General features: G+C 44.0%; 1 protein-coding gene and 1 long non-coding RNA gene across 3 annotated transcripts in view; one reads left to right on the top strand and one right to left on the bottom strand.

Annotated features, from left to right (window-relative positions):
- Window positions 1-26,996, top strand: part of STXBP6 (syntaxin binding protein 6) — a 174,082-nt gene that overhangs the window by 129,501 nt on the left and 17,585 nt on the right. The window lies entirely within an intron of this gene.
- Window positions 10,043-15,389, bottom strand: LOC135983151 (uncharacterized). The gene is made up of 2 exons (XR_010600668.1): window positions 14,977-15,389; window positions 10,043-11,825 (listed from the first exon to the last, which is right to left on the bottom strand). It is a non-coding gene; the product is annotated as an uncharacterized LOC135983151 (long non-coding RNA).

The following is a 26,996-nucleotide window of genomic DNA, read 5'->3' as shown; positions in this document are numbered from 1 at the left end:
CTCACGTCTCGGCATAGTACAGTAGTTGTCAGTCCTTCTCCAGCCACATCCAAGAAGGCTAGGCACTTCATCTCTGAAAACATCTCATGGAGCTTGCCATGTGACCATACTCAGACCCGGGCCAGGGACATCCTCCTGCTGCCCCCCGTACATTGGCCTGTTGCCACTCAGAGTGCACCTTCTGCTACTACATCCAATTCCGCTGCTGGTGGAATGACCCCTACAGGGCCTAGTTGGAAGGTAAGGAAGAACTCCCATAAGTGTGGGACTAAGTCTTCCTGATGGCATATAGTCTGGTGTAAAGATTTTGGAATGGCTTACATAAATCACTTGTGAACTCATGAAAGGAGTTATCTTTCACTTACAGTATCAGGCATTGTATTTTATTGCTTTCTAAAAAGCAGCAAGGTTAACAACCATATGTTGTGTTAATCTAGTTGCTGAAAAATAAGAACTTTTTAGATGATTTGTCTTAATTTGATATGAATTCACATTTTTCAAACAAGTTGGTGGTTGAGGTCACAGTTCTTCCCCCTTATCCCTTTCCCTTCTCCCGACCCCTATAAACTACAAGTTTGTTTGCTAAACTTAGCAAAAACTGGAATATAAGCATTCCCCATATTTGTCTATTTTAAGGGATGATATAAACCAAATCTTCAAGTGATGGAATTGTTTTTAAATGTGTCCAGAAGATACTCTTAGAGAATAAATGAACTCCTGCAAACTTTGAGGGGTTGAGTTTGTTGGAAAAATTTAAAAGCAGGTTACATCACAACATAAACCAAAGTTAGCTCACACTGTATCAGATCCACCAGTAATGCCCTAGTCTACCGTGAAGTAACCTTGGGCCTACGCAACAGGTGCTGCAGTGCAGAATGTCTACTTGAAACTCTTAGATAACAGGGATAAAGGCTACATAAATAGAATGAATTTGCATCAACAGTTTTAGTTCTAGTTGGAATGAGGGGCTCTTAGTCCACACCCAGATTCCATATTGATAGTAAGGTCTGGATCATTTGTTTGCAATACTGTTTCTGAAACGATGATACATGTGCCATTGGTGGCACATGTGTTGGCTTATAGTACCAAAATAAGAATCCATTATAACTACACTGATTAAAATTTGGAAGGTGGGATGCAAAATAGCCTACACTATGGGCAGCTCCGCAACTACCTGTGACACTGTCAGGAATAAGGGCCTGCAGCAGAGTTAGTCTCCAGACAGCCTTATCAGTACAGCTGACCTGCAGCAGTCTGCCTGATTAGCCATGACGCTTAATTAGCCATGCCACTTCAATACTCTTGCCCACCAGTGCGCCTGCTCCTGTGTTAACTTGTTCCTGCTGCTGCTGCCTTGCACTCAGTCTTGCCTCTGTCCTGCCCCCATCTTGAACCCTTCCTTGCCTGATACCCTGCTCGCTCCAGTTCCTGGCCTTCAGTTTAACTCTTGGCTCTGACTACTGACTCCGGCTTGACCCTCAGCTCTGGTATCCGCTTTCTGATCTCCAGCTTGACCCTTGGCTCTGGCTTCTGACGACGGACCCCGGCTCATCCTTCGACACTGGTATACAGTTGCTGCCTTCTGGTTTGACCCTAGGCTTCTGGCTCCTGACTACTGACCATGGCTCTGACCCTCATCATTGGGCCTGATGTCTGCTCCGGCCCTCATCCTGGTTGGCTAACGTGCGACAGAGGTGTGTGTATTTTCTTGTGGGGAAATTTTCCTCTAAGTAAAAGGACATTTCTTCTGAACAAACCAGAGTGCTGCAGCTCAGCTAGTACCTGCTGCTTGGGAGGCCATAAGTGGTACTTTGGGGGTAGGTACTTGATGCAAAATCTTCCTCTAATTCAGACATTCCTCCAGATCATTATAAGTAGACTATTCCCATGAAAAATGTGCAGCTGTACTGTAAATATACTTCACAATTATCTTAAAATCATCCTGGGGATTCAGGCATTAAAAAGAGGGAAGGGGTAGTAGCATGGATAAAATCTAGCTCTTTTGATGTTAAGAGACCAGATATTCAGAACTGAGTAGCTGACCAAAGCTGGAGTGTTCCCATAAATATCCTAGCTCTATTACTTTATATTGCTGGAGGCTTCTATGCTGTAATTTCTTATTTTCTGAAGACAATGTGCTTTCTGAGTAGTAACTGGTATTTGCTGAGGAAAAACAAAAAGTCAAAGAAATGATCCTGTTTAAATACTGCACCAAGTCAGTTCATATAAATGTAAGCTAATGTCAGGGAGTTAGAGATAATTTATGATACTGTATAACAAAATATAAATTTGCCTGGCTGAAAATGTTTATAAAGTGGCCACTTCAATCTAGTCTTTAATATTGGTTTATTATAAGTGGAGATTTTAATAAAATTCCTAAGTTAAGATTTCGTGCATCTCTATTGAGGCTTGCCTCTTAACCTACACAATCCTTCAAGAATGTTGGTCTCTTTAGATTTAGTGCTTTATACTCCACCAGAGCATTCTTTTCTGCTCAATTTCCATATCTACGGTGAAAATGACCTTTTCTCCCTTTCCAACCAACCCTCTTGTAGTGGATATTTTTCACTGTGTCGTATCTGTGGCACCTGTTTCCAGTTTGAGAATAAAGGATTAGCCAATGTTTTATTTAAAACAAATTGCATTCAGTAGTTTAATGTATGTGTTTTCCTCCAAACCTCAAATATCTGAGTGCGCTCTTGTAACTCACCCACCTTCTGGGTATGGTGTTCTGTCCCATCTAGTGGCACCGAGACCACTTAGAAGAGAGATTTCAGAGTAGCAGCCGTGTTAGTCTGTATCCGCAAAAAGAACAGGAGTACTTGTGGCACCTTAGAGACTAACAAAATTTGTTAGTCTCTAAGGTGCCACAAGTACTCCTGTTCTTCTTTTTTAGAAGAGAGAGAGATTGAGTCTGCTCTACAGCTTTAGCTAACAGCCAGTTGGCTTTTAGCTCGTGCGGTAGAGGCTCATGCACTAAGCTCCAGAGGTCTAGGTTCAATCCCGCCAATGACCGGGATCTGTTGGTGTTACACTCTGTCATGCTAGATATCCTGTGGCACAGCTTTGTTTTTAGTGTATGAAAGAGGATTGGTAGAATACCTAAGTATAGACTCATATTACTCTGTAGAGAAGAAGGCTAAATGAGATTCTAGTTGCTCTAAATATCTGCATCTTTTCAGATGAAGTGAAACAAGGTCAGTGTTGTGTAACGGTAATAAATCAGTTATGGAAAAGAAAAGCAGATTTAGAAACATTATTCTTACACAATTGAATGATGAGTTAGGGGAGTAAGGAATAGTGGGAAAGAATGTAAAGAAATACAGAGTAAATATGCAACTCAGGTAATTTTTAAATAGACACTGTCCAGTGGCATAGATTGAAATTTATTTTATATAGGACAAATGAATTAGTAAACTACATGAATAATTTCTCATTCCTTCAAAATATGAGGAGCAGTTGCTTTTTGCAAACTGAAATCTCTGATTAACTGACTACGTATTAGTGAAAAGAACAAACGTTTTATACCTGGCTATATTATTTACATCTTTCCAGTTGATTATTTAGCCCCTGTTCAGCAAGGTACTTAGCCATGTGCAACAGGTCTACTCATATGCTTAGAGGTAAGGATGTGCTTAGGTATCTTGCTCAATCAGGGACTTAATCATGGTATTAATTTATTTCATGTTACCGCATTAGACGCTTTATTGTATTTATTTTTACGTAAGTAGTGCTTATATACTGTCCTTCATCCAAGGATCTCAAAGTTTGCTAACATTAATTTTCACAGGCAGCCTTGTTGTGTTATGGTAGGTAGAGAATATATAGAATTGACGTTCCCCATCATTGAAGTGCTACTTTCTCAGGGCTAGATCACAGCAGCTGTTAAACAGTACAGAGAAGTACGGCCAAATGTTTTGACAAGATACTGAACAATGTCACATTTTATAATTGAACCTACAAGAGGCTTTGAGAATGCATAATAAAGAAACAGAGTTACCAAAGTGACCAACTACCAACCATTCTTATGGTGTCCGACCCTGTCCTGTTGAAGTCAATGGAAGCTTTATCACTGAATTCAGTGGGCCCCGGGACCAAACCCGAAAAGATCTTTATTGACTACAAATGGGTAGGAAGATGGTTTTATGAATTACCAGACAGGCAGCACTTTCAGCAATAGGTCCTGGGGCATTGGATCAGTAGAAATGGTGCTACCTATTGAACTGCCAAAATAACTTCCTACAGCACTTAATGCAGATGTTTCATGGAGGTCTCCTATCCAAGTACTGGCCTGGCTTGATCATAATTAACTAGTAAGGTCTAATAAGATTGCAATTCAAGGCTGAATTGCTGCAACTTTATACCATGTAATTAAAACTGTACGTTGGGTATAGAGGATAGGGGTCTAGTTCAGGAATGGTTGGGTGAGGTTCTGTGGCCTGCAATGTTCAGGAGGTCAGACTAGATGATCACGATGGTCCCTTCTGACCTTAGTCTATGAATCTATATTTGAGAGAAATTTCATTTCATTTGTAATTTTAGATGATAAAGATGGGCCACAGTGGATCAGAGGTCAAGATTTTACCTTTCAGAAAGATCAGAATGTCATCTCACAATATTTAAAGTACATCTAGTAGTATTATAGTATATGTACCTTTTTTTTAAACAGACAATTATCATAATAGTGAGTCCCAAATATAACCTTCCAATGTAACCTAAATCTTCCATGTGCACCATAGTGTAACAGTGCGGTTTAGATTCAGATCAGCTACACTATACCACAGTGTGTTATTTTAACTAAGAATTGTGGAGATGGCTCGGTACTGAGTTGGCCTTCCATTTTTTATGCCAACAATCTATGGTCTCTTTCCTTCTCCTTCCCCCTGTTCGTCCTCTGATTCTTAGTCCTTTCAGGATCCTCATTATTCCTTCATTCATCCCCTTTCCCTCAGGTTACTTACACATTCCATTCCTTATCCCTAGATGGCATCATCTCCTCATCCTTCATCTGTCGACCCTCCTTCACATTCTGCTTTATCAGGGAGCTTAGTGCAGGGAGTTGAGGGCGGGGTGCAGGCAGGGTTCGGAATCCGGTCCGGTGCCGCTTACCTAAAGCGGCTCCAGGGTGGTAGCGGCGCACACTGGGGCCAGGGCGGCTCCCTGCATGTCTGCCCTGCTCTGCTCCGCTCCAGGAAGCACTGTGGATCCTGGGAAGGGGAGAGGGTGGAGGGCTTTGCATGTGCTGCCCTTGCATGTGCTGCCTTTGCCATGCCTCCAGGTACCTCCCACGAAGCTTCCATTGGTACAGTTCCCAGCCAATGGGAGCTGCAGGGGGCAGTGCCTGGAGGCAAGGACAATGCACAGAGCCCTCTGCCCCCCCCCCCCCCGCCCGGGGACCGCAGGGAAGTGGTGCCGGCAGCTTCTGAGAGCGGCGCGGAGCCATGGGGGGCAATCCTGCGGACCGTAGTTAGCCCACCCCCCTGGTATAGACCCTGCTGATGTGCTTTAACATAGTGTCATTTGAGAGAGTAATAAGGTAAAGCACACCGGGGAACCTTTAATGCTTACCAGCAGGGTCTACGTGGACCAATTAATGCACAACACGTTAATGTGCTTTAGGAATCATACCCCCATAGAGCACATGACCCCAACATTGCTGACTTCTTCAATTCACTGTTTTTTTTCCAGAATGTTTGGATTCTGTTTGACCTGAAATTAATTATTTTCAGAATGGCTATGCTAGTGAACCAAAAACTCCATTATTCGCCCAATTCTAGTACTTTTAATGTGATGCATTGCCTAATTAACTGGAACATCTAGCTTATTTTCCTTAGTCTCTTCCTGCCCTGAGACCTCTTGCTACTATAAAGGTCAAGCATGGTTTTCACAATGCTGGTGTGATACTTCCTAGTGTCCTGTGCACTTAAGGAGGCACATCTGTTTGACTCATATAGGAATTTTGCCAAATTCCACTTACAAACAGTAGAGATCTTCCTGGTGTACATTTTAAACAGTTTTCCAGAGGCAAAACTTCTGATGTTGAAATATGATTAAGAAAAAAAAACATATTTAAGCTAGCCTCCTAGGCATCCACTGGATGTCATGAATATTAAGCTTGAAATGGGATTATTTTAAATATACATGACGAAATGCTAGTCTTAATTCTGTTTATTAAATATTTTTACTGTTCAGCAAAAGCTGTATGAGATGCTGCTCACTAATATGCTGTCTCTGTTTAAGAAGTGCAGAGCCAAGGGGTGCAGAGAATAGAGCACAATATTTGTAAACTGCAGAGAGTTCAGCTTGTCTACTCAAATAGGGTTACCATATTTGAACATTGAAAAAAGAGGACACTCCATGGGGGCCCCCGGCCCCGCCCCAACTCTGCCCCATTGTACCCCTTCCCCAAATACCTGCCCCCGCTCCGCCTCCTCCCCTGAGCACACCACATTCCCCCTCCCTCTCAGCCACCTGAAACAGCCACCTCCTCCCTGAGCTCCAACTTTTCCGGCTCCCGCCGCTCTCCAGCCCGTGTGCCCCCAGCCGGGAGCTTCCCCCGCGCAGCCGGAGTCGGGGGGGTTGGAAGTTGCTTCAGGCCCCGGGCCTGCCCCCCGAGCTGGGCATCCCAGCCCCAACGCGCTCCCACCTGCGAGACTGCATCCCAGCCGCGGGCTCCCTCTCTGGCCGGGCTGGAGCAGAGAAGTGCTGCATGCGTGGCCCAGGCCTTGCCCCCAGGCTCAGGGGGGCCTCCACCCTGCTCCCAGCCAGACCCGGTGAGGCTGCGACAGCTCAGGCCAGGCAGCTGCGGGAGGCGCTGCAGCGCAGGCCCTTCCCAGGGCGGGGGGTAGGGGGGGCAGCTCGGGCTCCCGGGAGCCTCCGCTGCACACAGAGAAATTTTCCCCTGCACCAGGACCCTCCCCCCGGGCAGCAGCTGCATGGGGGGGCAGGGACCACTGGCAGGGGGGCTCCTTGCATGGCTGGGGCTGAGGGGGGAGACTGAGGCTCTGCCAGAGCCACAGGGGATGCTTGGAGGAGGGAGAAGTGACTGCGGGTCCCCACAACCCGCAGCTGGCTGCAGAGACGCCACCGCTCTTAGCCATGGGGTGCGGGGTTGCAGCAGTACTGGGGGGGGTTGGTGCAATCCACAGGCTGCAGTGAGCTGACACCCCAAGAGGAGAGAGCGCCACTGGGTAGGGTTATCATACGTCTGTATTTTCCAGACGTTTTTATATATTTTAAAAAACCTCCCAGATGGCGATTAACAACTAAAAAGCCGGACATGTCCGGGAAAATATGGACATATGGTAACCCTATACTCAAAGGCAAAAGACTTTTGTTGTATGAATGTGAAGAAACTAATCTAGCAAGTTTGTTATCCTTGAGTAAATAAGCAAGTGGCAAATGCTGAATGGGGCTGGGGGGTGTGGGGGGGGGATATACAGTTTTGAGATCAAAATAACAGGACAGAGAGAAACAACAGATTTGAGGCAGACTGTTGGTCTGGGAATGAGAGTTTTATTGGGACTTCAGTCAAAAAGCCTCTAAGAATCAAGATCTTGAATAAAAATTTTTATGACAAGTTGTAGAAAATCATATCTAGCTTATGAAAGGGCAGTTGTATATTTGATTGAATGTGAGATTTTGAATCTCTCTCCAAGCATTTGCAATTGTGTGCTAGCAGCATCCAAGGGGCATTGCTAGGAAATAAATTTTGTGCAGTCCTTATTGGTGGCAGCCCATGACACTGTGTGGCTCATCAGACTAACTGCCAAGCTCCTGCAAGTTATTCCTTGTAGGCCGATGGTGCGGTTTGGTTCATCCAAGAAATTATTAGTAACTGAAACTTCATCCTGCAAGTTGGGGAGAACATAAGAACGGCCATACTGGGTCAGACCAAAGGTCCATCTAGCCCAGTATCCTGTTTTCTGACAATGGCCAATGCCAGGTGCCCCAGAGGGGATGAACAGAACAGGTAATCATCAAGTGATCCATCCCCTGTTGCCCATTCCCAGGCTGATCTCTTGACACTCCTTTGGTATGGCAGCTCATGCAATCCTGGACAAGAGTGCTACTGACCTTTTACTATGCATAGATGGTCAGCGCTTCCAGAGAGTTTAAAACGACCTTCTTATACAATGGAAGCATTGGTTGGAAAGAGAGTCTAACACACTAAGTAAATTCAGGAGTCCATCACTGCACCTGCCTCCTTGTCCACTTGATCATAGATCCTAGACCAGGGTCAACAAGCCATGCTTTGGCTTGTCTAGAGTTGCCACAACTATGCACCAGATTGACATAGTTTCCTGTGCATGCTGTGACTGTGGGGCAGTGTTACAGATAATAACTCATGTGGTAGAAGAGTGCCCTCAACATCTGGAGGGCAGTTTACAATGCCTAGCTTTCCTTGAAACAGAGGCCATCCTCTGGTTACGGAACCAGGACATTGAGCTCGGATGTCTGAATACAAGAAGGAGGTGGCTAAGAAATGAGTTATTTTGGAAAGGCCACGTTAATCTATTAAAGGTTAATGACAAAGCTAGTTTTATCAGACTGCTTCAAGTCTTCCATTTCAATATCTGTTTATCTGTGTCAGTTATGTGACTATGCTGAAAAATGGTAAACGAAGAGAATTAGCAATGTCTGGATTTCCCCCCATGATCTTTTAATTGCAGTGCACTTAGTATAATATATATAAAAACAATCTAACATGTGTGAAATAATTTACACCATCTGTGAGTTTGTAATACTGTATCTGATATATTTTCCCCCTTCAAGCATTTTAGAAAATTAATAATGTGAGTATAATAACAAATGAGTCATATTTGTCAATAATCTGGGAGGACTAGAATATGTATGGAACACAGGATCTCATAAGTTTATTCGAATAGCTCCACAAGGACTAGTTGCCTACCTTTGAGAGTTCATACTGCCTTATTCTGCAAGGTGCTCTAAGGTCCTTGTGAGATTAGGTTCAAAAGTGTCTTTTCAGAACATTTATTAAGGGAAGGAAAATCTGCACAAGAAAAATAGGTCACATTCTGTATCCTGTTTTGTGGCAGTTTTCAAAGAAGCCCAACAGTATGATGCACGCATATTTTAAGAGTTTGAGACATTTCACATGCTGATTTTCATAATCCGTAACCTCAGTTTTGTTTTTGTTTTTTTTTTTTACATTTTTCTTACATAGATATTTGTTAATAGCATTCTGAGCAAAACCAACTCTTTCGTTATGAAGGCCAGTGAAAACTGCTTTATTCAGCTTTTCCTTTCAGGAAAGTAGCATGCGAATTTGATCTGATGACTAACCATAGTTTTTACTTTGAGGCCTAGCTAAAAAGGAAACAAGATTTGATTTATAACATAGTGGTTTTGATTATATAAGGCATAAGAGGAATGTTACAGTAAACAAAAGAAGAATTCTTGCCCAAAAAGAAAAAAAAATTAAAAATCACTGTAAATGGAAGAAAAGCCAAGCAAATCTTAGTTTGGGAATATAAATTTATTCTAATCTCATACTTTACTTGGAAGGGTTATGGAAGTGTGAATGAAGGGTTGACATGCCTAGCTTAACGGTACAGATACAGTTGCTGCCAAATCAGACAGAAACCAGTGTGGTGGGATGTTTATTATTTGAACTCTTGGGAAGGGATGTGGAGAGAGTGTTTAGATTTTGGCAGGTGCAGCTTGTGTCTATTGTATCTGGAAAGTGCTCTCAATTCTTTTATACAATTTCCCCCCATCAGTTGCAAAATATACTGTGGATGGAAGAAGGGGAAGGAGGTTTTTGGTGACATTAAACCATATTGTACATACTGCAATTACTCCCAAAATGTCAGAGCCCCCAGAATATTATAGAAAAGCTATTGATAAAAACTATGTTGTGTTTTCTGTTACTTTGCTCAAATATCCTGAGCTAACCCATATTTTTTTTAAAAAAAACAACACCTTGGGGAAGGAGAGTGTTGCCAGCACAGAGTGCCCGAGGCAAAGCAACAGCGGGTCCGTTGCCCGGTGTGCTTCGCGCCAATAAACACACCAGGGGGAGAAGCAAACAAAGTTTATTTGGGATCCCAAAGCGGTGCAAGGAGACTGGCAAGTCTCAAATCAAGCACATTAACAGGAACAGTTTTTCTTCTTTTATACATTTTGCAGTTAAGCCTCACCCCCTCCCCCTTTCCCCTCTAGCCCTCCCTTTCTCCCCCCCATTCCTCCCTCTACCCCTCCCGTCCCTGGTAATAGTTAAGTCATTCTTGGCAGCTATAAGCCTAGCTTGTTAGTAACTTCTTTAAACCGTTATCTTGTCCTTTTTCCCTTCAGCCAGAAACATGCAGGCCTCATTATTACTGCTTGAGCAGGGGGTTGCACACAGATAACTGGTTGCTTACATATTCCAATTGCACCTGGCTTTTGAGGTTGATTAGAGTTTAAACATGGAAGGACAGGGTTTGGTTCACTTAGGCCTAGTGCAGGAAGGCTTCATTGACACTTAGTGGCCTTCCACCCTCCCGAGTTACCTAGGGTGAGGCCTAGTGACGTCAACAACTCCCTCCTTTGAGAATACTCAACAAGCTTTTGGCTGAATTTTCTCATATTCTGTGGACAAGATATGATTAAGTGCTATGAAGCTGGGCTTTTCAATGAGAGGGTATGCCGGGATTTTTGAGGAACGGGGGGCACAAAGATTACGGAGGAGCATTTTAAAACAAGCAATTAGGAGGAGGGTGACCAGGCACAATACCACACCTGTGAGGAGGAGACGCACAAGGCCACCCCCCAGTCCTCCTAGGTTTGGCAGCCAACTTCAAAGGGAATCGAAAACCGTGGGTTTCCTTTCCTGGGCCTTCCACGGCTCGAAAGCCTGTTCGGCCGACAGGACGTGCTTGTTAATGTCCTGTGAGTTTTCTGGGACATAAGCTTCTTCCTTAATGGGCTCTGAAGTGGCATACAAAGATTTATGCTGCCTGGGGCGGCCAGGGGTTGTCCCTTAATGCATACTGGGATTCAATGGTACAGTTTTGTGACAAGGGGGTACCCGAGGTATTTCTTCCCCTACTGAACCATCCCCAGCAGATATCTGACCAATTTTGGGGGACCACCCTCCAGGGTAACCCAGCTGCGTGGTGCGGGATTTGGGAGCATACTCAGCAGTTAGAGAGGTTAAACTCTTGGGCAAAGCAAACCTTCAAGGACTCATATGTGTTTGTTTCCAAGTTAGTAGGGATCCCTTTCCATCCCACATGTGCCTGGGGGAAACGGGAGGTAACGAAAGGAGGGTCCCTATGGCAAAGAGTACCACTGTGGCAGACCCTGGACCTGAACTCATGCTGGGCAGGTGACCCTAGGGCCTAACAATTACAATTCCCCAAATACCCACAAAATATCAATTACCAATAGTAGGCAGATTAAAAACAAAAGGACCAGGCCACCAGGTTAGGCCGGCCCTGTGAGAGTAAACACAACCAACGCTTAGAGTTTTCACGGGGAGTGCGCTGCGACTGTCCAGAGAGACCACAGGGCATTCCCAGCAGATCTTATTGTTTTTTTGAATAACAGTTTAAGTCCCAGGTCATCGCTGGTAGTCCTTTTCTGTAGGCTGGACGGTCCACTGTTCAGGAGCGGGCACTGCCTTCAGACGGGAGTGATTAATCCAGTTCTTGTGTCCCTTGACCTTTGCTGCTGTGTGGGAGACCAGCAGGATGGTGTGGGGTCCCTTCCACTTCTCTTAGAGAGGCTAGTCCTTCCAGGTCCAAACGAGAACGGAATCGCCTGGCTGCAAGGCATGGACAGGGGCATCCAGCAGGAGAGGCTGCAAATCTCTGGTATACCTGTGGAGAGAACAAAGAACAGCAGACAGAGAGCACATGTACTGAGATAAAAAGCCACACCCCATTTCCCACTTCCCTGCCAGAACCGGTGTACCATTCATAGGCCATGCCCTTCCAAACATAATCTCGAAGGGACTGAGCCCTAACCTGCCCTTTGGGAGAGCGCGAATGCGGAGCAAAACAAGGGGTAAGGCATCAGGCCACTTAAGGGAAGCCTCTTTGCAGACCTTTGAGAGGTGCCGCTTAAGTGTCTGATTTGTGCGTTCCACTACTCCACTGGCCTGCGATCGCCATGGAGTGTGGAGCTTCCAGGGGATTTGCAGGGCATCCGATATCTTCTGAACAACTTGGGATGTAAAGTGTGTTCCGTTGTCAGATTCCATCCACTGGGGGAGGCCGAAGCGGGGAATGATCTCCTTGACAAATTTCAGAGCCACCGTTTTGGCAGTGTTGTTATGGCATGGGAAGGCTTCAGGCCATCCGCTGAATCGATCCACCAAGATGAAAAGGTATTTGAATCCTTGGGTCAGGGGGAACTCAGTAAAGTCTATTTGCCAAACCAGCCCCGGGCCTGGGGTAGGTTCCAGAGTGGCTGATGGCACTGACACTCCAGCTCGAGGGTTGTTCTTTTGGCAGACTAGACATTCAGCCTGTACCTGGGAGGCCAGGGGTGTAAGAGCCTCCCTGCCAGCGTATAATTCTTTGTTTCTTCACCAGGGTCAGTTCTTAATGTCTTTTGTAGTCAGGAATTCCTGGACTTTGTGGTTTCAATGAAGCAAGTGTTCCTTCTTCTCTTTTCCTGAAACAGTGTGGTTCAGCATCATACAGGGGAGAGGTTACTAGCACATCACCCTGTCTTTAAATAGGCTTATCATCAGTCGGAGAGTCCTCCCGAGGTGGAGGGGTCTTTTTACAGTGAGAAGCCTGGGTCCAGATGGGCAGTCCTTGGTACTTCACAGCGGTGTTGGTGGTGAACAGGACTTGGAAAGGGCCTTTCCACTGTGGAGCCAAAGCAATTTTTCGTTGATGGACTTTACGTAGACTCAGTCTCCTTGTTTCAATGAATGGCAGGGCTGCTAGGGTCTTTGGTTAGCACTTCTTTTATCTGTGCGAAAAGAAACCTAACACATTTCATTAATGCCTGACAGTGTTTTGCAGATCTCATAGTTGCTTGGGCCCATTCAGGCCCCCCCTTTTCTTGGCTGTCGGCCAAGTCTTAGCTCTGGGCAGTGTCCTTGGATGGTGCCAGCATCTTATCTTTGGACTGAGCTTGCTAGCTATATTTTTTCCCTCAGTTAACTCATTCTGTTCTTTTTCCTTCTCTCCTTCTTGGCTTCTTTTAACTTACAAAGGAAACTTCCACTCTTCACTCATACACCTTTTCCCAACAATGAACACATACACATTGTCATTATGCACCCTTCCAGTAAAATAACTTCTATACAGAGCTTTGGAGCAACAAACCAGGATGAGCACACCCACTACTGAGGAGTCCAACAAAGTTCAGGAGTCTTACAGTGGCTTTAAGGCAAGGGATGAGACCCACAGCAGCCATTAACAAGTCATCCACATATTGCAGGAGGAGGACCCTGTCCTCATTGTCCCACTCCTCCAAGTCTCTGGCCAGGGCCTGGCCGAAAAGGGTGGGGGAATTTTTAAATCCCTGGGCCAGCACTGTCCAGCAAAGCTGCTTTTTAACCCTCCTTTTGTCCTCCCAGTGGCTCCACTCTGTGGCTTGCATGGCTGAGGGCTCAATTGCAAGGGTCATTATCCAGGCATTCTCTGGGGGTAAGGTGAGGGTTATTTCATCTTGGGTGAAATGCAGGGTGGCTCCTAAGCGACAAAGCAGGTCCCGTCCTAGTAGAAGCATTGAACAATCAGGGTGGTAAACCAGTTTGTGAGATAGAGTTCTGTTTCCCAAAGCACATTCCGCTGGGGCATATATTGGGCACTTGGTTCCTTTCCCTGTGGCACCCACCACAGTGAGGGACTCTGACACAGGCAGCTGCAGAGGTTGGTTTACGGCTGTTCGTGCAGCTCCAGAGTCTATTAAAAAGTCTATGTCCGAATCTCCCACCCTCATGTTTACTCGGGGTTCCAGGGGCAGGATAGTCCGTCTCCCCCCACACTCCTATTCTTGATCCTTCGCTGTCATTATAGGGGTAGCTTCCCTTTCGGGGCACTCATTTCTCCAATGTCCCTCCTTTCGGCATCTGGCACACTGGTTGCAACCCAGACGCCTTTCCTGTGAGCCAGGGCGCCCACGTCCTCTTATTCCCTGGCCCCTTCCACCTTCCTGGAATTTTCCCCTGCCACCGGCCTGTACTGCTGTGACCATCATTTTCGCCTGCCTCTTTTCCTTTTCTTAAGACATAACCTGATTATGCTCCACCTCAGACAGCAGGGTCCGCATAAGGACATTACAATCATCCCAGTCAGGCTTACAGCTAGCCAGGCACCCTTCAAAGACCGAGATAGACTTGCTTGGGTTCGTAGAGAATTCCCCTGCCTGTGCCTTAAAGGCTGCTAGGTCCACCGGGTTAAAAGGCACATGGGTGTAAACCTGCATAGTAGTGGCCTGATTCCTATCTGAGCCATGTCTGGACACCACGGTCTCAGTGATCAACGGATAAAATTCCACCGAGGGGGCAATCTCTGGGACCTGAGACACCTTGTCTTTATATGGTGGGGGTGTGATAGCCGAAGGGGACACCGGACCTGCCATTACAGCTGTGGGGGGGTTCTGGGGACTAACAATAGCTACTACCGAACCTGTCGGAATCAAATTACACTTTTGCAAAATATCTAACTTATCTCTTAGCAACATAAACAACTGTACATACATATGTTCATTCCATTTACCCGTTTGCTGACAAAACAGAAGTAATTGAAGGATCGTATTATAATTAAGTGATCCTTCCGGTGGCCACCTTTCCTGGTCCTCTAGCTGATATTGAGGCCAGTCTACTGTACAGAACCTTTTCAGTTTACTTTTAACCAACGGATCCGATCCAAACACTTTCCAGTTCACCAGAATGCATTCCAAGGGTGTACACCTTGCCCTGCCTGCCATACTCTGTCCCTGCCCCATAGGGAGACACTGGGCGTCCCCAGGTCAAGACAGATAAAGTCCCCACTGGACTGTTCCTACCTTATCCAAGGGTCCGGTTCTGCACCGTCGCCCTATCCACGGGACCGGTTCCCCACCGTCGCCCGCAGCTGCTTCTCCACTACTCGAGCGCGTTGCACCATTGTGCCCTCTGGGGTCGACCAAACCACGTCTCCGCCGAGGCCCCTGGTAAAGTCACCGGTGCGCGCTGGGCGTCGGTCATCGCCGCAATCTGTCCACCTCCGAGAGGGGTCCGGGCAAGGCTAAATTTCAGCCTCGAGCCCCACGTTGGGCGCCAAAACTGTTGCCAGCACAGAGTGCCCGAGGCAAAGCAACAGCGGGTCCGTTGCCCGGTGTGCTTCGCGCCAATAAACACACCAGGGGGAGAAGCAAACAAAGTTTATTTGGGATCCCAAAGCGGTGCAAGGAGACTGGCAAGTCTCAAATCAAGCACATTAACAGGAACAGTTTTTCTTCTTTTATACATTTTGCAGTTAAGCCTCACCCCCCCCTTTCCCCTCTAGCCCTCCCTTTCTCCCCCCCATTCCTCCCTCTACCCCTCCCGTCCCTGGTAATAGTTAAGTCATTCTTGGCAGCTATAAGCCTAGCTTGTTAGTAACTTCTTTAAACCGTTATCTTGTCCTTTTTCCCTTCAGCCAGAAACATGCAGGCCTCATTATTACTGCTTGAGCAGGGGGTTGCACACAGATAACTGGTTGCTTACATATTCCAATTGCACCTGGCTTTTGAGGTTGATTAGAGTTTAAACATGGAAGGACAGAGTTTGGTTCACTTAGGCCTAGTGCAGGAAGGCTTCATTGACACTTAGTGGCCTTCCACCCTCCCGAGTTACCTAGGGTGAGGCCTAGTGACGTCAACAACTGGAATCTAGGGTGGGGAAAATAAGCTGCTTGGTTAATGTACATTCTTTTGTTACATAAACAGCTGGCTCTGGATTTTACCCAGTAGGAAGTAGTGAACCTAGCAAGTTGAAAAGCATGAGGAGAAAGCTGGGCGGGGGTGGGGTGGGTTGGGTGGTGGTGGGGGGGGGGGAAGGAATCTGTACTTTGTAGTAAACCATCCAAGCCTTTCTACTAAATAAATGTGTTTTAAGACCTATTCAATGAGAACTTGCAGGTTAATAATAAAACCAACCCAGCAAACCAAGAAAGTGAAGCTATTAGCAAGATTCTATTTTAAGCTGCATGTACAGTTGATCTACTGCTATTTATTGAAGACTACTGTAAATATTCAGCTTTACGAGCTGATAAACTCAGGATAATCAAGACTATAGTAGTGTCCTATATAAATGCTAGGAGGATATTGGTACATGATCGTAGCTCTTTGGAATTCATGTGGTCTATCTGGCCAACTGGCTCATCTGAACAAAAACCTTCCAGGAAACTTCCAGAGCAGTCACTTGCAGTTGATCCAAACCTTGGGGCTGATCATGATTAGGGAAAAGAGCTTCCTGATATAATATTCACAGACTGACTGTCCTGGGGGCAGATGTCAATACCAGAGAGAAGAGACTTTCTATTCCAGAAAATGATCATAAAACTAGAGCCTGCTATCAGGGCAGCCACAGAATATCTGTCCAGTCCTTTATGTCCCTGCTCGGTCTTTTGGCCGTATTCAGAGACTTGTGGGCCCAGTTCCACTCCCATATCATCCAACTTTTCCTCCTAGCAATGTCAGGGGATGACTGGATGATCCTCATGTCAGTTGTACCTGTTGGCTGGACTGGATGAACACACTGAAGGGAGTTTATCTCCACAGTGGATATCTGTTTTCTGGACTGGGGAGGCCACTTTACACTCCAGTCACTTTCACAGTATTCCTCTCTTGTTTGTGTGGGTCTTTTAAACATAGAAACTGCTTTTACCACAAAACAAAATTGTAATGGAGATTCAGAAGTAAGTGTAGAACTGCAAGTATCTTCTTATGAACTATTTACAAAATGAGTAGATGTCATCATGTTGACAAACTCCTATAAAAAGAAAAAAATATCTTGCAAAGTAGAAAAATAACCATGTACAAGAGCATTTCCTAAACGAACGGTGGGGCCTATAATGCTCAGCTATGGAACACAGGGAATAAAACTGTTTTGACGCATATAATACCAATTTCACTTTTTTTAACCTCGTTAATAGCTCTGTGAGAACAGGAAGCTATAATCCCCAAAATGACTAAGAATCTGCATAGTAGAGCGGCATTCTAAGTACATATGAAAATATATACATGATGCTGTAAAGTCAGTGTTTTAAAATACAAAACTACAACAAAATATTAAAATATTAGCACAAATATTAACTAACATTAATATTTATGTTCTTTAGCAATCGAACAATTCATTCAAAGAAATTAATACAAGTAGTTTCATAAAAACTGATTTTAATTACCTCAGCTATTCTGTTTAAACGCAACACAAAATGACCTGCCAAGTTCAATTAAGAATGTGGCTTAGTTTTGTTGGCAGAGTGAAAGTTTGACAATTAAACAAACTTAATTTATTCTTAAGCTGAAATGGAGAGTTCTAGCTGTAAACAGTTACTTAAGGTTTGTACTTCTCATAGCAATAGGAGAATTAAAAAGAGAGGAAAAAAACAATGGATTGCAAAATTGTCTTGTTCTGGTAAATTTATTGCTCTTTGTTTTTCACCACTACCAGAAGGTTAGAACCCAAATACTAAGTCTTTCATTCTGCTTTTTGAATGCTGAAGTGTCTCTTCAAGATCACACCATAATCATGAGTCTTCACTGGAGATACAGGATGCTTTAATTTCATGCATCAGGTCTGCAAGTGAGTTCAGGAATTTTTATTCTGTTTCTTTTACATTTAAACTTGTGCCACAATTTATTTACATTTCCCATCATGAGCTGTGTTTAGGAGATATTCATCATCAGCAGTAGAACAGTTAGAAAGAGTATGCTAGTATGTAAACAATTAAGCTAATTATTACATTTTGGGTCTGGAAACCATTTCTCTTTACTTTCATCCCACGTTGTTATTCACAAAATTTTATAAAGAACTGAAAATAGGATTGTAATGAGGCACAGACTCAACACAGCGGTGCCTCCTGGTTGGCTTGGGAATTAGCTCTTTCAGCGGTGTACCTTCGCTAGTGGCGTCTCACCCACTGTTATTCTCTCCGTCTCCACTGTCATCACAGTCGGACCCACGTCATTCCTGGACCACGGCGTCTGCTTCTGGACACTGCCCTCCAGCTGTGCCCGCTCCGCTAGCTCCTCCTCCCCCCTTTAGGGGACCAGCAGCTTCTGGTTCTACCACTCGCCTCAGTGGCTCACTGCAGTCCTCAGTCTAGCCCCTTCCTCCAAGGGCAAACTGCAGTCTGGCTTAGGAAAGTCACTGGCAAGTCGGGGGGGAGAAGGGGGAGAGGGGAAGCAGGCCCACCCGCTACTCTGGGCCCTGACCCAGCGACCCTTTAACAGCAGCCACTTACTGCCCTCCTCCAACTCTCCTCTGCTGCCTGCTTCCCTGGGCCACTTCCCCATAGCCCCAGCACCTTCTCTGCCCTTTTGTGTCAGGGTCCAGTCTGGCAGTCATCAGCCTAGGGCTCTCCCAGCCCCTGATGGCCCTGCCCAGCCCTACTCTATCTTAGGTGCTTCTTTCTCTAAGAGCCAGTTCTTCTCCCTTTGCCCTCTAGGGAGAGACTCCACTCCTCTCTGCCCTGCAGCCTTCTTATAGGGTCCAGCTGTGAGGAGTGGGGGTTCTCACAGCAGAGCAGGGTAAGGCTGGCTCCCAGAGTGATTGGGGTGACCTAGCAGATCATTGGTCCAGACAACACTAGAGGGGAACGTCACAGTGGTACAGCGAGCAAAGGTGTATGTACGGCTTGTTACTCCAAATGAAGTTCACATTTTAAGCACTTATATTTGTCATTTTAAGTGCAGTGGCTAATACCAGTCAGGAGGAGGTCACAGTTTTGTTATTTTCTGTTTGCTTATTTTGGGAAAGGGAAGTAAGAACAAGAAAGCAGGAAAATGAGTGAAAGTAGTAAAGCGATTGCGAAGTTGGAGCTTTTTAAGCTGCAGATTGCAGAAAAGGAGAGGGAGCACCAGAGGTTATTACAACGGAAAGAACTGGAGTTAAAAGAAGGAAGAGAGAAGAAAAAGAGGCAGCCAGAGAGGAGGCTGCACACAGAAGGGCTATGGAGGCAGAGGCAGCCAGAAGCAAAGGGGCAGTTCACACCTCATCAGGGCGTGGATGGGACAAAGGACGCTGGCCTAGGCAGCAACAACAGAATCACCCCCTTTCCTTTGGTCAGTTTGGAACTGCGATGAAGTAATGCTCACCTGACTCTGAAGGGGGTTCTCACAGCAGAGCCAGTAAGACTAGCTCCCAGAGTCAAGAATTGGGGTGACCTAGCTGATCACCGATCCAGACAACACCAGAGGGGAACGTCACAAGGGTTCTTACCCCCTGTCAAAGAGGTGAACCAACCATATTAGTCTGCCATTGGGATCTAATAGATCCATAGCTCTCTCTCTTGGTGCCTGTTGTCCAACTACAGGATTAGGATATGGATGAACCAGTATGCCCACCATCTGTTGTCTACAACTAGTGAAGGTTTGGCCCCTAGGCACTATCTCACCCCTGCATCAGCCCCACAGATCACTGTTTCACGAATGATCTGAAACAAATATTTAACAACAAAAACGTAAGCTATAAGTGTGCAAGAGTCAGAAAACCAATTACAGTGTAAGAGGTTTTTGTGGCCATTTGCATGGCTTTAAGAAACCCTAAGAGGTTCTTCTCTGTCACAGGAGTTGTGAAAACTCAACTAGTTGAGTGTCAAAATGGCCTGGCTTCACACCCCATCTAGGAGTCTAATATCTCCCACTGTGAGAATTTCTCATTCTGTTCTGCAGAAAAAAGGTGGTTTGCATTCAAGATTCACTCCTCCTAGAAGCAGGATCTAACTGAAAGAGGGCTATTGACCCACTTGCCCTTAGCGAGCTTCCCTTGCCTTCCCATTCCCACAGATGGATTATATCAAGGATCTGGCGGAAGGCCTCGCCATCTGAGGTGAAATAGACCCTCTTATATGGTGAAAAATGGACTGGATCTACCAATGACAAAGATTACCAGTGCCTCCTAAGAGACAGAAACTTCTTAATAACCCTTTAACACACAACTGTCCAGCCCACGCTCTTGAAGACATCGCTCAGTATTGATGGTCTAACCAACTATTATCTGGCCTCCTAATTTCTCTTTCTTGGGTTAGAATGAAGAAGATACTGTCAGACCATCTCACATCTTTCTTGATCTTATATTCATTTCAATGAGCAGTGGGGACCAATCAAATATCACTGCACATTCTCCTCAATCTGTTATTGAGTTTGACACTAATAAGCAGTGCCTGCTGCTAAGATGTCTAATGGATCTGCAGCAGTGGGCAGAGTCACTTTAGGATAACTGTTTATTCTTTGTATAGAACTCAGGGGCTGTTTTCACTCCAGTGCTCTGAACTCTACATTGCCAAATCAATTTCAGATCATGTTCAAGTTTCTGCTCCTAACTTATGAGGTTAGGAGACTGTGCCCTCAGCACAGGGCTTGTGACTAGGGAAACTTCCTGAGCCCAGGCCTTTCCACTTCTAGAATCGTACTGCAAACAACACTTCACAACACACACAAATTAACTATGTCAAAAATTGCCCTTGTAGATACGCTTCCCAAAATATGGTACATGGCCCCTTTGGGCAGTGATAGTGCAAGTTGCCCCCATGCTGCCTTGCTAGTATTATGCAGTTTGAAGGTTTTATTTTCCTGAATTAGGATGACTCAGCTTTTGAAAGTTTGGGAAACACTGCACCAGGATAGCTGTATAACTGAGAGAAGAAAGGAAAGTTCTTTCTCCCTTTTAGAGGAATAAAGGTGCATCTCTTTTCTGATAGTTCACATACTAGAAATGATTTAAGAATCTCAAATAAGAATTGAAACCTTTGTGAAATCCCTGTCGGGGGCATCTTTTCTTCTTACAGACTGTGTTCTTTATAATCTTTACAAGAAAGGATTTGTCATAGGGTCTCTGAAACTTTTATAGCATTTCAGCATGGTCACTTTTTTTCCCACCTTCTCCTTCTGAATATAAAAGTGGACCCAGAAAGTGGTGTGGAATTGAGTGGAAATTGGACAGATGAACAAAAAAGATACTGTACTTGAAGGTCAGAAACCACAGCTCCCTTTAGTAAATGGTAATATTGTGTATATATAATTCATCACATAAGTTTTGAGAACTTGAATGTTAGAATTTCAATTGATATGTTGTCTTTGAAAGTTTGTAATATATATTCCTCAGGGATTGGAACTGGTTGCATTGATATAAAAGTTTGGGGAGAGGGAGTGGAAAAGGCAACTTTTGAGTACTGAGTTCCCTTGTATTTAAGGATACAACGCTGCAATTTAACACTCTCACCCCCATGCATAACATCAGTGATTTAATTTAAGTCTTCAAATCAGATTTAAAAAGCCTATTAGAAAAAGATTTTTTCTCCCCTGCTGCTACCAACATTGCAAGATATAGTTCCCAGATACAGATTGTATCAGGTATTAAACATAATGTTATGAAGCCTGATGTGTTAATTCTGACTATGAACTGAAGATACATATATATCCAGGATACTGCTAACCATTTTTGAACTACGGATTTCACTAGAACCTGGATCATCATCTTCTAGGACACAGAGAAATTCACACATCGCTTTAAATGATCTGTTTTCTTTTTGAGGGGTTGGGAAAGAGAGGGAGGAAAGTAGGGATAAATAAAATTTATTATGTACTTGTGCTACACACAGGGCTGGCTCTGGCTCTTTGGCCGCCCCAAGCAAAAACAAAAAACAACCCTAATTAATTTCATTTTGTGAGGGGACATTAAGGTGTCCAACTGAAAAAAAAATCCATATTAAGAAAGTACACTTTGATTTTCATAATTATTAAACATACTTTAAATACTGTACATATCTACACAGTGGATTTCAGTACATAAGGTTTGAAGGAGCTGTTAAGTTTTCACATGAACTCTCATACACTAACCACTCATTGCCTGTGTCTCTTCTTTCCCTAGACAACATTCCATAAATGAGCTTTTACAAGGAATTAAGGTTAGCTAGGCGTGACACTACCCCAACTAAAAACCTTAAAAGCAAGGAAATGCCAAGTTAGGGGTATTCTTTTAACCACACTCTTAACACCCACGCAGTACATTTCCATGGACAGTGACAAATTTCCCATCTTCAGTCACTTTTAACATAATTTTCATAAAACAAATATAAAGTCTGTTTTATTTCTTGTAGTGGCATTATTCTACCCCCATTGTTTTCAGTCTAGGTATTTTTAAAAAAATCTTCTAGATTTAAAAAAAAAAATCTAAGCAGTGTGGGCAACTTTTCCTGTATTTACTGTTAAAGCTAAAATTCTTTTTTGTTAAAATATAAACAATTGTAGCAATCACTTTCTTTATAACTTCTCCAAGACTTTATACACTAATTCCTTGAATCAGTAGTTATTTGATGCATTCAGCACTTTATAAATACATAGAATTTCCAGTTGTATTGCGATGAGGCAATCAAGCCATTTGTCATAGAATTTCTGATTAGCTAGAGGATTTGGGTTTCACACTGCCTGCTATTAATCTTCAGCAGTCAGTACATTTGAACTTTTCATACAGTGTATTTTGAACAAAAAAGAAAATGAATCTTTAAATGAAGATCTGTTATTCCTAAGTAAAGACTTGCAGAGCTAAATGCATCAATCCTAAATCAAGATCTCAAAAGCAGATTTTAAAAAAAACCTCCACCACAGCAACCTGTATTTCAAAATTGGTCCAGTTAAAAAAATGTTTGGTCCACCAGAGCCAGGATTTAATGAAGCCCATTTCTCTCTTTTCTAAGGCTGTTGGGGTGGGGGTGGGGTGGGGGGGGTAATCTGAGATAGATATATTCATGGAGTAGTGCTTTTGCATTATTTTGTAGTTCCCATTTGGGAAATAGGTGCTTATATTTACTGCCACAGTTACAGGGCTAGTTGCACCATTGATCATTCGCCTCAGATCTTAGTACACCCCTTCAGGTATGAGGCCTTTTGCCTTTATCTCCATGGGGTGGAATCCCGCTATTCTCCCTAGGCTGGGTGCAACGTTACAATGTGTGCCAGACATGCTTACCCAGCAGATTCCATTGCGTTCTTCCCTTCAGGAGCTTGTGAATAGAGTGACACCAGTCTTCCTTAAAACAAAGTATCATTTAATCTTAACAGTTGGAACAAGACAAGGCATAAGAGGTTTATAAAACACTAAACAGTCTATATGAAGGTCTATCTTACCTAGAGACGTAGGCAGATATATTTTACCCTGACATCTGGGGTCTGGGTGTCAGTCTGTTCCCCAATAGTGTCTCTGCTCCTGTCCTTGAGGGCTTGCCTTTTTATCCAATCAAAGTCCTTTGTCATCTCCTGTGTCTCCTGAGTCTTGTTATACTGGTTTGGGTGGCTCAGCAGGGTGTCAGAGGTGGACTTTAAAAGTGATAGCACTGTATTGTCCCTGAAGTGATTATAGAGAAGTCGTGTTCTCTCCCCCTCCCCCCCCTCCAGACCTACACCCCCCACCCTGGATTTCTGGGTGCATTTCCTGACAAACCTGTTAGTGAATTAACTCAATTTGTGCATACAGTAAACAACACAATACCTCAAGCAGGCTGTATTATTCATAAATTATTACAAATAGCTTCAAATCAGGCAGTTACAGTTTAGAAAACAGAAGAAAGAAATAAAATTGATTGATCTGAATGACACATGGGTCAAAACTGGAGCCTCATATCTGCACCACTTTAATTTTTTGTGTGGCGAGGTTTGCATTTGCTGCTTCAGATCCAGAATTAGAAGAGGTTTCTGTTTCAGTTTGTGCCAAATGATCATAACAATTTACAAGACTTTGGCACAACATGAAGAAGCTAGATCTGATCTGTATATTTCTACCTCTGTCTCTGATCTGATTTTGAAACAATATTTTTCTTGGATGCATGTCTCTTAAACCTATGCAACCTTCCTACATTTGATACCATGGCTTATTTTTCATCATGTGACTGATGCAGAAATTTAGGCTAATGCCAAGAAGCTAGCACAAACCTTAACTATGGAATGACTGTCATCTTTCCATAATATATTTCTGCTATTTTCTGATGTATATTAACCTAGTTCAGAGTTCCAGAGCATGCCATCATGCCTTGAGGTTATCCTCAGCCCAAACTTTTCATGCCATAACATAGAATGCTGATGTTTAAACTATTCAAATCTCCATTTCATTCTGATTGTACCAGAAAGCACTGGACACGTTTAAAAAAATAAAGACAAAATGAGTTAATATATTTATTTGTATCTGTCTGAGCAAGGAACAGAAACAAAACAATATTGTGTACTGAATGGGGCTGCAATGTATTTATAGATTCTAAATTAATAAAACATTGTCCAGAAGATTAATACTTACTTCAGTCAGTTTGTCTTTATAGGTTTAATTCAAGGTGCAAAGTTATGTTACCATACAGAAACTGAAATTGACACACAGTTAATCCTGTTTTCCTATAGATTATTAAATTAAACTATCATGAAAGGCCCTAGCTGAAGTGGATGGATAATTTGTTAGTCAAGATTTAGCTTGGAAGGTGTAACTGTCCCCGCAATCTTGATCCAATGATTTAAAAAAAAAAGAGACTTATACGATGCTGGCAAAGTTCATACCCACTGTGTAGCTTGTATGAAAGTGCTACTAGTGTCCCTAGCCTCTGTATGGTGTTCTTAGCCTCTGTTTGCCAGAAGCTGGGAATGGGCAACAGGGGATGGATCACTTGATGATTACCTCTTTTGTTCATTCCCTCTGGGGCACCTGGCATTGGCCACTGTTGGAAGACAGGATACCGGGCTAGATGGCCCTTTGGTCTGACCAAGTACGGCCATTCTTATGCTCTTGTGCTCTAGTTTGAAAAGCAACGTAATGAGTAGGTAGTCAGCATGCTACTCCCATCTGCCAATACGTTTGTGTAATGTCTGTCATGCCGCTGTCAAGCCGTCGTGGACTAAAGGAAGTTTTCAAGTTGTTTTTAAATATGTTTGGTGAGGGACGGGAAGATTGGTTTTGGCCATTCTGGAAGTTCTAGCTTAGTGTTTGTCTTAACTAATAACACATGCAAGGAGAAATAATAACTAGATCTGTTCAACCACATGTGACACTTCAAGGTTAATGGGACCCAAAGAGAGAACAGCTAGTATTTCAAGAGTATCATGCCAAATAAGATAAAATTGAATTCTTAGGAAGTAAAGGATTTTTAAACAAAGAGTAACTAACAATAACGAGCTGTATCTTCGAACACTCATGTCTCCACAACATAGCCTACTACAAAAAGTGGTGTAATGAGGTCGATTAAAGAGACCAACCAACATAAGATGTGGGGGAGGGGATTTTTGATGTTTTTTTCTTTCCCCACCACTTATATATCTTGTTTCCTACTAGCAAGACCTGCCCAAATATCAATTTTTGGAACCTGTCTTTTTGAATACCCCACATTTAATGAGCATTGTGGCAGATGTATGTTACCAATCTGCCTGTGGCGTCAGGTGATCAGGCTGAGGCCGCAGGATCTTTAGAGGAGGAGATGAAGAGCACACTAAGTATCTAAATTGTAAAGCTTTATTAATAAAATAATAAAATAACAGTGGAGAGTGCTTGGGGGGGCTTCCCCACATCACTCAGAGGAAGAAAAAAAGCCTTAGTGCCCCAAGCCCTAACCCACTTTCATACTCACACCCGCACTACCCGTGGCTGACCAAGCCTGGGTGTAACGTAAGAAGAAGGGGAGGGTGGGGGAAGGGTGGACGGGAGTTCTTGTCCCGTTCACAGGTCGTCCAGGGTTCGCTGTGATCTCTGACTTGCTTTGGCTCTCGGGGGGATGGGGGGGTTTAAGTCCTGGGTTCTTTTGGGGGTGTTTTCGTTTTAGGGCCCTCCGTTCCTGGTGCTCTTTGTACTAGTCCAAACCGGCTCACTGTGGCCTCCACGGCGTTCCCAAAACACACCAGCTCCAGAGACTTTGTTTTCCCCCCGTTGGTCTTTGCCGTCTCATTCACTGTCACTGTTCTCACTGCAATCTCTGCAGCCCTGCTCCACTTAGTTCTCCTCTTCTCACAACCGGGCAGCTGCAGACTTTTTCTCGAGCCCATGACCTTGGATTGGAGCCCACGTCTTATCTTCGGGCTGAGCTGAGGCATTGAGTTAACCTGTTCTCTGCTTTCTTCCTTCCTCCTCCTTTGGCCTCTCAGCAGCCTCCAAAGAAAGCTTTCACTCCTCACTCACACCTTTGACCTTCCCCAAAATGCTTTGTGATGCTTACGACAGCGTTAGCAAATGCAGTGCTAATCTGCTTTCCCAGGGGACCCCCTGAGGGGGTGTGACAGCATGAATCCATCAATCCACAACCTTATGAATGGAGTGATCTGAATGCTATGCTAAATTCCTATAGAAACGTTCCCCTGTCTCTAGGACTGTCCGAAGTCTGAGACTTGTAAGTATCCTATGGAGGTTTGTCTTGTCCTCTTTCTTCTGCAGAGGCTCAGTTTGCGGAAGTTGTTTCATATTGATGAACTTCAAATGACTCTTGTTTGTCAATAGCATGTGTTACTGACCTAGGAACACACTTTTTTGTTTCTCATCTGAGCTGGAAACCCCATTTAGGGTAGTAGTAGATAGTCTTGAAAGAATATTAAGGAAACACATCAAATAATCTCCCTTTTCAATACAGTAGTGTATCACTTGCAACATCAGCACTTCATAATGGATGTTTAGTATCACTACTTCTGTCCTGAACTAATCCTCTCCAAGGATTTCATTTTTTCTAATATTATTCAGTATTGGAGCTGAATGAACAGCATCAACAAGATTCCAGTATTATGCCAGCTATCTTTTTTTGTTGATTCAGGCAATACGTTTTGTTGTTTGTTTGTTTTTTTTAAATGAATATAAATCAAAGTAGTCTGTCATCAGATTCTAAAACAAT

The sequence above is a fragment of the Chrysemys picta genome, chromosome 4, assembly GCF_011386835.1.
Source record: "Chrysemys picta bellii isolate R12L10 chromosome 4, ASM1138683v2, whole genome shotgun sequence".
Classification (NCBI taxonomy): domain Eukaryota; kingdom Metazoa; phylum Chordata; order Testudines; family Emydidae; genus Chrysemys; species Chrysemys picta.
This window is presented reverse-complemented; position numbering and strand designations above follow the sequence as displayed.